Source organism: Stylophora pistillata, chromosome 4, assembly GCF_964205215.1.
Source record: "Stylophora pistillata chromosome 4, jaStyPist1.2, whole genome shotgun sequence".
Classification (NCBI taxonomy): Eukaryota; Metazoa; Cnidaria; class Anthozoa; order Scleractinia; family Pocilloporidae; genus Stylophora; species Stylophora pistillata.
Window position 1 is genome coordinate 18,937,950 of NC_142522.1, and position 13,603 is coordinate 18,951,552.

The following is a 13,603-nucleotide window of genomic DNA, read 5'->3' on the forward strand; positions in this document are numbered from 1 at the left end:
GCTCCTGGCTGTTTCCCCTACGTATACGCTGTTACACTGGATACACTTAATCTCATACGTCACACTTTCTCTATCACACGGTCCTTTTCCACCTGTGCTACACACTGGGCAGTCTTCTCGTCCACACTGTCGCGGTTTAAATGGGTCGGACTTTTGGAGTAGTCGTTTAATGGCGATTCCGGCTTTCTCCACCACTTTAATATTGAAACCTTGCTGCTTTATTTCTGTCTGGTATTCCTTCCGTAACCGTGAGTTGGGCGTAGCTGGTACAAAAATTACTGATTCATTCCCGCCGCGTTTGTACCAGTTGGATTTCCTTTCGCTCTTTTCCTTTTCTCGTTCCACCTTTCTCCACTCCTTGGGTCGATGTAACGGTCTTTCTCCTTTTCGCTCAGCTCTTTGTCTCGCTCTAAAAGCTTTGAGGGCCGAATCTACAACCTCATATCTGAATTTCTTGCTGTACCCCGAGTATTGCATTCTCAGGACCATCTCGTTAACATTCTCTACTACTCGTTCCCATGGTAACAATCTGCTACAGTTAAGTAAGACCCGAAGGACTTCTTGGGTCAGGACTGTTCTCTTTGTACTCCAGCTTACGGCAGACCTAGCATGTATGACTGTCTTAGAAGCCATGCTCTTGGAATAAAACTCATACATGATCACTGAGGCTAACGGCTGAGGTTAACGAGATGGTCCTGAGAATGCAATACTCGGGGTACAGCAAGAAATTCAGATATGAGGTTGTAGATTCGGCCCTCAAAGCTTTTAGAGCGAGACAAAGAGCTGAGCGAAAAGGAGAAAGACCGTTACATCGACCCAAGGAGTGGAGAAAGGTGGAACGAGAAAAGGAAAAGAGCGAAAGGAAATCCAACTGGTACAAACGCGGCGGGAATGAATCAGTAATTTTTGTACCAGCTACGCCCAACTCACGGTTACGGAAGGAATACCAGACAGAAATAAAGCAGCAAGGTTTCAATATTAAAGTGGTGGAGAAAGCCGGAATCGCCATTAAACGACTACTCCAAAAGTCCGACCCATTTAAACCGCGACAGTGTGGACGAGAAGACTGCCCAGTGTGTAGCACAGGTGGAAAAGGACCGTGTGATAGAGAAAGTGTGACGTATGAGATTAAGTGTATCCAGTGTAACAGCGTATACGTAGGGGAAACAGCCAGGAGCGCGTATACCAGAGGGAAAGAGCATACGAAATCACTTAACAATAAGGAAGAACGATCTGCATTGTGGAAACACTGTAAAGAGAAACACAATAGAGAGGTAAAGCAGTTCCGAATGGATGTGACGGGGGTTTATCACAATGACGCGATGCTGAGACAAATAACTGAAGGAGTGAGGATAAATAATGTGAACGAAGACTCGCTTATGAACTCCAAGAACGAATGGAACTTTTTTCAAATCCCACGAGCTGTGATTGATACATCATGACCGCTTACATGAAGCCTGGAAGAAGTGTGGACATTTCAGAGTCACTTATATGAACAATTATTTATGAGTATTTTAAACATGGCGGAGTACTACTGATGAGGATCGTAATTGATCGAAATCGATTTGGAATTCCGCTACATTTTTACAAGTGACTTTTTATATACCATTTTACACGTTTTTACAATTCTTGTATTCGTTTTATAGTAGTTTTTAGTGCGTCGAACGTGACTACGAGACGTTATGTCTAGCAAACTGACTCAATTATCGAACACGTTCCTGGCCTCGGCCCACAAAATTTCATCACAACATTTCACTTTGTTGGAGCAAAAAATTTATAAATTGACACTAAAGATAGAGCAAGACCGCAAAGGTATAAATTTATTTCTCTCATTTAGCACTGCTGAGTCGCCAAATAGTTTAAAATGCATTGCGGCATAGCGCCATTACCTCTGATTTGATTGGGAAGAACATGAGCGACATGGGTATCAAACACCCCACTCAGATAGTTGAGCCTTCGCAGCAGTTCAACGATACAGCTTCCTTTGTGCGTAAGAATGCTTTGTACATGTCTTTATCAAAATTTTGTTTTTATCTTAGAACCATTCATTTAATAACATAATTATGCTGCTGATGGACAATATGAACAGATTATATTAAGTTAATAATTTCCAAATGGAATCTACTATATTCACATTCTTATCTTTTTGTTTTTGAAGATTCAAAGCCATTTCTTCCACAATCAAATCTTCCTTTGCTAGTGTTACACTTCAGTGGCGATCAGAGAGAATGTGAAGACATCAGCAGCGTCCTGACTTCCAAAGATACCAAGATCGTGTCGATGTTGGGCTCGCCTGGGTTTGGTAAAACTTTTGTAGCAACCACATTGGAACATCAACTCCATTATAAAGGACTACCCGTGTACTTTTTCTCCATGCGAGGACTTCAGTCAAGAGCGGATCTAAAACCAAAGCTTCTTAGCTTTTTCAGGAAACACTCCAGTAGGGATCAAATGCCTCAGCAAATGTCCAAAGACGACGAACTTTTCTAATTTTTGGAGGAAATTGCTGATGAATTTTTGATGATTCTCGACAATGCCGATGACTTGCTAGAAAATGGAGAACCGAACGTGAGGGAGGATTTCATAAATTTCCTTGAAGTCATTCTCAGTCAAGTCAAAAATGTATCGTTTCTTATTACGACAAGGGAATCTCTTGAATTTATGAATTTGCGTTTTCAAGGCCATCGTGCCATAAGAATAGGGCCATTAGTTGAGTCCTTTTCTCAAACTTTAGTCGGCAGATTACTTCCGAGCGCAAACGCATCTGACTGCTCGAAAATTGCAAGACTCTGCGGAAACGTACCTTTGGCCACGAAGCTGTTTTGTTCCTTCATTTCTGAAAATAATGCCCGGCCGAATCAATTTCTAAAAGACTTTAAGGAATCTATAGCAAGAAACATTTTCGAGCTGTTAGACAATCTAGACTATCCAAGCAATCTGAGATTGAATTGCCTATTTAAATCCTCGTTTAAGAGACTCTCTTTACCAGAGAAAGAGGCACTCGTATCTCTAAGCGCTCTCTCAGGAGATTTTAACTACTCGGTTGCTGCAGCTGTCATGGGCGTGAAAACAACTCTTGAGGCCCGAAAAATCTTGCATAGGCTTCGGAGAAAATCTTTCCTCGACTCCAGCTGTAAACCTGACTCATTTTCCATGCATACGTTGCTTCTGTCGTTTGTAAGAGAAAGAGGTGAAGATGAAATGAAAGAAACGATGCTGAACTCCAAAGCACGCCTGTCTGCATTTTACGTCTCTCTTTTTGAGAAGCTAAATGAACGGTTTTTGACAGGACATTCCATGCAAGCATTTATCGATTTCTACGAAGAGAAGCAGAATATCATTGAGAGTGTTATGGAGTGCTGTTCCGATCCTAGGACACGTGACTTTGAATTTGGTGTCCTGAAAAAATCAGAACTGTTTCTGGATTCCCTTTTCTGGTGCGAGGGAAAAATTATCGACATATTTATGATCTCGCAACTGAAGTAGCATAGACGTTTAGAAAGAACGTGTTCTAAAGCCAGTTACTGGTGTCCTTGGCATTCGCTGAAGTGACTTGGGGGAAATGTGGAAGATCGATGACGCTGCTCCACGAAGCCGACGAGCTTTCTTTGCTAGAAGATGATAAAGGAAAACTCCTATGTTGGGGAGGCTTCTGTCAGCTGGCTTCAGACAAAATAGACGACGGAGTTCAGAACTTACAAAAGGCTTATTGGTTGATGAGTGACAATCCCGAACAGCGAATTCTCAGAGTAACTTCTTTGCAGATTCTTGTTACTTACTTTGTTTTCATTGAAAAGAAAGCAATTGCATTAGAACTTAACAACAGAGCATTACAAGAATACAGAGCATTAGGAAACACAAGTCTTCTTGTTATTCCCTCAGTGGAAAACAGACAATCAAAAGTTATTGAGGCAAATAAACCAGAACCAAATGTTACAACCACTCAACCACTTAGATTAGAAATGATTTGCGTTGTTGCTAAAGCAACAAAACAATTCTCTGATGACGAAACAAAGCAAGCAATGAGCAATTCTGTGCTGGAGATGTCAAATCAAACAGAAGAACAGATCCTCCCACTCTCAATTGGTTTGTGGACCTTCCAACGCAACGTCAATTCGACACTAAAGAATGTATTGGATAATCCCAAAGAAGCAGCCAAATTGTGCGGCACATGGATCAGTTATCATAACATGACCTTGAAGCAAAGTGGAAAAGCTAACGCAGGAAGTAACACAAAACCTGACAATAATCTTGATTTAACTGTGCATCGAGAAGGATTTTTAAGAAGCTATTTAGACCAAGGCTGCGCTTTTCATCAGATGAAAAACTACTCTGAAGCCATGCAGTCCTTTCAACGTGCCCTTGACATCCGGTTAGACAACTGTTTGGGAAAGAAAATCCAGACACAGCACTGTTTGGGAAAGAAAATCCAGACACAGCACTGTTTGGGAAAGAAAATCCAGACACAGCTCGGAGTTACTTTTTTCTAGGAAAAACAGAGCATGCCTCAGGTGACTTCTCGTCAGCACTTCAGGCCCATTGACGTGCTCTTGACATCGGAGTTAAGCTTTTCGGGGAAGAACACTCAGAAACAGCTGTTAGTTATTTTGATCTAGGAGTAACACAACTTGCCTCAAGCGACTTCACGTCAGCACTTAAGTCCAATCAACGTGCTCTTAACATAACGGTTAAACTCTTCGGGGAAGAACACCTAGAGATCGACAGCTCAGAATTACTTTTCTCTCGGTTCAACACAACATGTCTCAAGAGACTTTTCGTCAGCACTTCGGTCCTTTCAGCGTGCTCTTGACATAAGAGTTAAGGTCTTCGGAGAAGAACACCCAGAGACAGCTCAAAATTATTTGTCTATCGGAGCAACACGATATGCTTCAGGCGACTTCTCGTCAGCATTTCAATCCCATCAGCGAGCTCTTGACATCAGAGTTAAGCTTTTTGGGGAAGATCACGTAGACAAAGCTCAGAGTCACATTTTTCTCTGAGTAACACGATATGCTTTAGGCGACTTCTCGTCAGCACTTCAGTTCCATCAGCGAACTCTTGACATCAGAGTTAATCTCTTTGGGGAAAAACACGTAGACACAGCTCAGAGTTACTTTTATCTGGGAGAAACACAGCATGCCTCAGGAGACTTCTCGTCGGCAATTTAGTCCCATCAGCGTGCCCCTGACATCAGAGTTAAGCTTTTCGGGAAAGAACACCGGGACACAGCTCAGAGTTATTTTTCTCTTGGAGAAACACAACATGTCTCAGGCGACTTTTCGTCAGCACTTCAGTCTAAACAGTGTGCTCTTGAAATCCGAGACAAACTCTTGAGGGAAGAACACCCAGACACAGTTCAGAGCTACTATACTCTTGCAATAACGCAATTTGCCACACGAAAATTCTCATCAGCACTTAAATCTTTTTGGCGCTCCTTTCATATGCGTTAAACTCTTCGTGAAAAAGTAAGCAGATACAGAGCTGAGTTGCTCTTCCGTCAGAGTAGCACAACGGTATCTAGGTGACTACATGAAATGCGCATTTATTTGCGCGGCGTTTACTTAACATTTAAAACTTTTGAATATAGAACACCAAGTGATGGCTTAAACTTTGTATTTTCTCGCGGTAAAGCAGTGGAGAATATACTAAGCAACTGCATTAAAGGAGTTAATGACTTAAGGTCTAATTACTGAAAAGCACTGCATTAGGTTTGATTCAAACTCTTCTATGAAGGTTATCTATAAAAAAAACAATAGTTAATCGAGTCAAACAAGTTTAAATGGGAGGGAGTAGTGAGATACTCCCCTGACCTTGCCTTGGGAATACTCCGTGCGCCTTTTAGACTCGATCTACGCCTGTTTTAAACATCAAAATTAACCGTCAACCGTCAAATGACCTAAAATTTAACCCTCAACCATCAAAAGGGCTTATTTTAACCGTCAACCTTCAACGTGACCCTTCCCTCCCCCATTGAGACCCTCGTAACACAAACGCCGTTCTGCTTAACTTCCAAATAACAACAAAAACAAAGTCAAACAAAATTCATCATTGAAATCTGTTTTGCCATATAAGGTATGCACATCGCTTATCCAGGAATTTGTCTAATACTTGCAAGACTTGTTACGATACACTTGCACTGGATTCTCCATCCTTTTTCCATGGATGATCATCATGGATAGTATCCAGACCACACCTTTTCATCCGCTGACGCGTTAACAAATTCTGAATCGTGATAGCAGAAGTAGAAATAATGATTTAGTCTGACAACCTATTTTATTTATAGCCGAAATAACACTTGAGTGCAAATATGGTTAGTTTTAAAATATATGGCTGGTAGGTGGTTGGACAATGTTAAATGCTTTGGATGTAAAATCAAATTCATCGTTTGGTGTCTCAGTTGCCATAGCGGGTCAAGAAAATTGATGCATAGTTCGCGAAAGTCGACACGAAACTGTAATTCTCCAAAACCCCACCGGGATAATATTTCATTCAATTCTCAATAGAGCTGGTGCAATGTACGTAAACAATGTAACTAACAATTTGTAGCTTAGTCTCAAATGATAGGGACTGTGATTAAAAAAAAATTTTAATCAAAACTTCTCCACGTTAACCCGTTCACCTGGCCAAAAGCTTTTTGAATTTTTAATTTCCGCGAAATTGCGAATGTTTTTCTGTCGCATTGAATATAAAGGGAAAACATTTAGGGTAAGAAATTAAAACCAATTTAGCTTGTTTTTTTCGGAAAGTAATATTTATATAATTTTTAAGGGTCTTTTCGGGAAAGCTCTAAGTTAAAGTGCATGTATGTTGTGCTATTTTTAAAATAAGGACAATTTTGTGTTTTAACCTCAGGTCGTTTTGGACTGCAGATGTTAGTTAGGAAAACCTGATGCGTGACTTAAACCTAGCACAATGACAATGGAACCTGACAGAGCATTTTTGTCATGAAACACCTATGTTTCTTGATTTAAACAGTGCTCAATTTAATGTTACCCGGAAATGAAATCTGAGTGAAATTGAAGGCCTTATATATGCTTTCTAAGATAGAATATCATTCAGATCGACAACCGAGAAGTTTCTGCTAATGAATTTGCATATGAGTTCTTCCTAAAGGCTCGTTAGCGTCGACGCAGGGAAAAGGTTTCTTCTTGAAGAAGATATAAAAGTGAAAACCAACTTTATTGCGGTTTGTTTCTAGGAGAAGCAGGTCTGTAAATCATTTTTGCTTAAATTTGAAAAATATTAGTGGGCTCTCAGGCTTATCGTAATCATTAAAGAGGTACCAATTTAAATATTTACTCATATTTGCCCCTCGTAAGATGAATAAATTGATTTTTCAGGACCGTAGAGTTGTGACATATCATTGCTAAAAATTTAAGATTAATTTGTGTTCGGGAAGACTCGTTTGATCCACCTGTCAAAAGTGTAATCTTGTAAGCCTTAATCATAAGCATTATAGCTGTGACGATTGCTTTTCTAGCTTCGAGCTGGCGGTAGCAACAAAACGTAAAGCGTGCCTGTAGGATTGTGCTTAATGTTTTATCAGCAATTTACGTGCATATCCAAAATTTTTCGATAAATATTGATAAAAAAACCCTATATTTAGGAGTCCATTCCCACAAACTGAATACGTTATGGAATCAAGAAAACCTTTTCAGTTACAACGAATCTGGATATGTTGCAGTAAAAAGTGTAAGTCGATAAGGACTCAAAGATAGCAACAGTGGCAACAGAAACAGTAGCTGCACCACTGAGCAACGACTACGGCAACGAAAACGCAGTAAAAAGCAGAACAGTAGCTCAGCACGTGTGTTTCAAACGTTTTGTAAATTTCTTAGACATCTGAGGCAGATAACGTCTTTCCATACGTGGCCATGATAACATCTTCAACTCGTTATTGATACTGCGAATATGAACAAAGAAATAAGTGATACATGATGCTTTTTTCAGTGTTTATTGGAATCAAGCCGAATCATGGAGAAAGTTTTGAAATACGTAGTCGTCATATGAATTCCCCTAGTCGAAAAAAAAAAAAAAAAAAAGAAAAGGAAAAGAAAAAATCAGAGAAATAAATTTTGCATTTTTAGCTTTATGTGCAAAGTAATCTCACTTCCTTTCGGTCTAACCATGTGGAGTGTGTTAATGGTACTCGTGAAAATTATTTTGTTAGTCAGGTGTGAGAAAAAAGTAACCTGCTAACTCCGGGGCACAATCGACTGTTATATCTTAAAGTGAAGGCCGTTGTTAATTAAATGCGGTCCGTGGATATGGCCGGCACCTTTTGATTTTGTTTTAACTCATTCCCGTCTAACAGTAACGTTTATTCCCTTTTTCGAATTTATGAATATTTAGCTGAAAATGATAAACGTTACAATTACTTCTCGAGCACAGGTTTGGACGGTCATTTATTGCTACATGGCTTGTAATCCATTCTGGTCTCATAGAAACAATTTTAAAATTTATACCTTAGGCATCCTTGCATAGGTTTCTTTGTTAATTTTGGCATAGAAAATTCTCGTCTCCAACGCTTGAAATTCATAACAGTATTTCAGTTTCACGATAGAGAGAGCTAGTTAAGAGTGCCTGGATAGGGGGGTACAAATGTCAGTTGTCAGTTAAAAGATTTCGGCCATTTGCCAGTTCTCGGTTCGATTTTAGGCCATTTGTTAGTTTCAGTTAAAAGACAGTTAATAATTAACTTGGCGAGTTAATAATTACTTTCCGACCCTACTTTTTGGCTAAAAAGGCACACATAGCGTAAACTCGAAAATTGAACGAGTCGAAAATTGATACAATAAGAACTCCTTTTTAATTTGTCAATTCTAGAATGAAATAATTCCAATATCTTCCGAGTAACTTTCAGTCTTTGTTGGAAGGGTTTTTAAGTAAGTTACATCTCTTCTGCACACAATATTCTGTTTGCCCGTGCGCAACACTGAAACATTCCTTTTCAACCACTTAGCCGGTCAAAATATTCGAAAGTAGATCATCACAAAGACAGAAAAGTTGTGAAGAGTCCTCTGGGACAATATACTGGTTTACAATGCATCGATTGCGATTGGCGCCGATGAAATGATCGGAAAGGAGCGTTCTTTTGTCTACTTTTCAAGGTTATTAGAGATATCTACTGTAAGTTTATCTTAGAAATCCGAGCGAAAATGGGCGCGAATTGGTCGCCCGGATCTAGAAATCGTAATTGGGGTAACATCTTCATCCTCTAGGACAGAAAGGTCGTTTTCTGAGTCCGTGTTACATTCGTCTGCATATGTTCGCGCCTCAGCAACTGCCACTTCAACGATATCGTCGTCAATAAATGTGACATCTGTTACATTCTCACTTTCCGAAGTAGCTTGAATGGTACCTTTGTCAATGCTGAGCACCACTGGCTGATCTCAAAATCGTTCCCTAGTCCCGAGTTCACTTTGGTGGAATCTTTTTGCTTCGTGTAGACGGCCGGTGGTAAAGTCTCTGTCTTATCCATGGTAGTTTCCTCCCAAACCGCCCTTTGCCTCAAAGAACGATACTTCTCCAAAAATTACTTCATGGTACTTTCAGTCTCGGGCTTGATCTCTTCTGAAGGTAGAGGTCGCATAAAAATGACATTTGCAAACTGCGTGGTGGTCTGAGGAACAGGATAGCAGGATTTTTCATGAGTATAATACTTGGTTACCCTTGTTACTGTCTTCAAAGACTCCTTGATAATTATTCCAAAATCTTGGGAATACTGCAATGCGGTGAAAGTCTCATGCTTAAAATGGGAAACTGTGTGTAGATTCTCCACAACTGTGCACAATTCAATGTCTTTGAAATAATCGTCGTTAATTGAAGCAATATGCTGTTGTTCAGGCGGCGCATTCCTTCTTCGAAAGATGTCCAAGTGAGACTTAAGTTTTATTAGACACAGTTCCTTCAGGGCCGTTGGTTGCTGTGGTTCCTTTTATACTGTGGCGCTATTTCACCTCAGAAACGGTCTTTTTTGGCGATGGTGTTCAGACAAACTGTTAGTCACATCGCCGCGACTGTTTGAGATTAAAATTTTTCATAACGTCACATTAGCTATGTCATTCATGATCTACATAAAACATAATCTATATGAAATCAAGAGTGACGAAATTGTGAGCGCTTATACATCGGTATATAATAAGCATTCTATACTGCAGAGTAGACTTTTAACTGATATATTTATATCAATACCAAATACTAAACCATTCCAAGACATACTGATTAATTCGCTTCCTGTTCCAGCCACCACGGTCGCTCCAGATTCCATTGTTCGTCCGTAATTAAGGAAAAATTGTCGCCTCTTCCCTCCTGATCTCGGAGCTATGTAATAAAGTTTCACATCAAAATCTCTGAGGTCATATTTACTGGACAAGTTTTATTTTCATCTTACAAGAAAGCAATGCACAATTGATAGCTAGTCAATTTAGATCAAAGCGACAAGGCATTGATCTGAGAAAGCTGTGAAAGTGTCAGGAGTGCTTTCAGTGTTTTTACGCAGCTGCATGGTCCTTTACAATATGTAAATTTATGCTCATCTTTTGAAAAGTTTATATAACATTTTTTTTTAAATGCAGGAGCGAAAATAAGCCAACCTATTTAAATTGTGTCGGATTCTAAGGGACATATCAATTGGCAATCTCTGACCCAGTGCTAACAAGGATAACAATGTAAGTGATTATCTATTGCACTATATAGTTATTCTACGCTCCTTAATTTCTTATCACCGGCCCGGTCTGGCTTAGTTCTAATTCATTTGGGGAGACTGAGATTAATTGAGAGTACTAATACAATCCACTGTCTCAGAAAATTTTTTCCTCTATTAATTCATCAATGATTATAGTGGATGATTGAAATGTTCAGTACGGTCACTGAGATATATCTTGATAAATAAGTAATGCAGCCTAGCAGCAGTTACAACAGAAAACCAGTTAGTTACAACAGAAAAATCGATGCGCTGCCAAAAAAGTTGATATGAGATTCTCCTGTAGTCCTATGTCTCTATTGTTTACTCTTTCTTCGCAGTTTTCAAAGACACCCTAGGTTTTCAAATGTCTTTAACAAAACGGTGCACTCGAGTCTCAATCTAAAGTCGAAATCTCTTGGTGATTTTTAACGAGGTATAACTTTTTTCATGTGCCACCTTTTTCATAATAAATAAAATCTATACGTTCAATAAATATTGCAGGAAAAACTGCTGTAACTAAGATATTCCGTCTTAAGTTCTACTATGGAACAAAATAATTATTTATTCAGGTTTAAAGCAGTTGTAGAGACTTTGTGTAAAAGAAGAGAATGGTTTTACAAAGGCGAAATGATCGTTTCATATTTCTGTTCAAAACACTTCATAAATTTCAAGTTAGAATACGAAACGAACCAGAGTCAAATCTCGCAAATTAAATTTCGTTCACTCTCCTCATTTACATATAGAGTGGTTTGCAAACAAAAATAAAATTTCCTGTGCTCCTCTTTCATTGACAAAAATACTATAAACAGTAGTTCAAATTGCACCATCAACAACTTTCGGTGATCATTTGATCATTGCCTTGGTCAGTTCCACGTTTTATTTTTCAGTGCACCTGCGTTGGGTGAAGGCAATAGAATATAAACATCACACCTCTGTTGCTTTTATCATATTCATTTATCAACTCAAGTCTGGGTTTTTCTTGTTGTTGTTGTGAAGGATTTTTTTCAATGCTGCCCCCCTTAGTTTTTTTTGTGCGTTTTATAGGCTGGGACTAGAGGTATAGGTCTCCAACTGCTCGTCAGAGCGATCACTGACACGGAAACTATACCAGTATTATCAAAAAGGCTCAACTAGTACTTCTGACGCCATGGGTCTATGCCTTGCATTTCCAAGACTGTTTAGTGGCTAAATGAGAAAACATTTGATCGAGTGGCGAAAGTTAGTTGAAATAGGACTTTTGCAGCTGGGGTCACGTGATCAATTTTAGATATATATTATAGGATACAACTTGAAGAATACCAGAGATGGAAAGAGCAAATCGAAAATAACAAAAGGCCAAGTTTGGGCCCCGGGAATTACAGAGCACTGTTTTTACAGCGGTTTGAACTTTCGGAAAATTTAGAGGATTTGTATGGAGAATGTTGCTGGAGAGCAAGGCCTTGCTCTCCAGCAACTTTTTCCACATAAACCTTCTTATTTATTAAAAAATTCAGAGTGTCATCAAATCTCATGTTAGAATAATGGAGGCCTTAAACTTGGCCATTTTGTTATTTTCGAAATGCTTTTTCCTTTTCTGAATTCGGCTAAGTTATAGCCCATAATTTCATGAAAAATAGGTCACGTGATGGCTTAGCTGCAAAAGGCCTATTGTTTTGCCTAGATCAAAAATGGGATACCCTTTAGCGAGAAGGTCAAAAGGTTAAAAATATTTTTCCAATATAAGTTTTGAAAATATCGTCGGTGAGCCGGTGCTTTTAAAAACGATGACTGGACTTTGAAATGTAGATCTTGTAAATTTTTTTGCAGAAGGGGCTGTTGTACAAAACGGCGGCCGAATTTTTTTAAATATGAAAAAAAGATTGACGAAAGCCCCCAAAAAGCCACAATACGAGATTTCATACAACCGCTTAAAAAAAAAGTTAGTCTTGTTTGCAGCCTAAAATGGAGCGGTCAATTTTTACTATTTTAAATAAGGACCCGGAAAAACTCTTTTGAATTACAGAATCAGAGTTCGATGTTTTTAAGGAGCGCTTTGAGTACCCATTTTTCATGAATGATGTTCTTGAAAGCCCTTCTTAGTATGATGGACAAATATATGCATAACGACTTTGTCTTTGCCTTCTGAGAAAACTGACATCTTTTTCATCTGGCAGAATGCAACGACATCATTAGGCATCCACATTAGTGGGGGCGGATAATTTGGAAGCCACCTCGCTCAAATTTAGAGAATAATGGATCAAAATCGGTCGCCAGACCTCGTAAAACACCACACCCTTTTCTTAATTTCACTAGGGAAAAGTTCACCTTTCACGCAAGTAGTTTTGAGGATTAAGGATAAGTTTAATTTGCACCAATAATAAGGACGATTTAAGAAGAAGAGATGAAAATGCGAAAAATCCGGTCATTTTCAATATGAATATTATTTACAAGAGCAACTTTCTAAAAAATTCAACTACCTTCTGTCTTTCGGGCTTGGCGACTTTACTGAAATTTCTTTCACCAAAGAAAATTGAAAAGAGTCCTTGCTCTTTATTTTAACAAGTGAAAATTTTTCAAATACGTATTTGCATTTATAACCAAAGCTGACCTCAAGGCAACGGTAGCTATGGAAACGAGAACGGAATCGTCGAAATATTATTTGAAACAATATTTAGAATACTCCTCTTTGTCAGTTCGCGTCTGTCACTTCTGATCGGAATATATTAAGGTAAGATTTATTGATATAATCCACCCCAAAGTTATATTGTTTAGCAGATGAAACTGACGCGAGCGAGTCGCTACCTGTTAGTGTTTTTATCCGCTTAACAAAATTTTGATATATATTTCCAATTTAGGATACAAATTATACAGTTTAGCAACAAGCAAAGGAAACTTAATAATTTAGCAAACGGAGGGGCTTAAATTGAAAAAATTTGA

General features: G+C 38.9%; 1 non-coding gene across 1 annotated transcript; it reads left to right on the forward strand.

Moving 5' to 3' along the window:
• Positions 1-1,682: 1,682 nt before the first annotated feature.
• On the forward strand, positions 1,683-7,347 carry LOC111332728 (uncharacterized). The gene is made up of 2 exons (XR_016000348.1): positions 1,683-1,812; positions 2,159-7,347. It is a non-coding gene; the product is annotated as an uncharacterized LOC111332728 (transcript).
• The last annotated feature ends 6,256 nt before the right edge of the window (positions 7,348-13,603 follow it).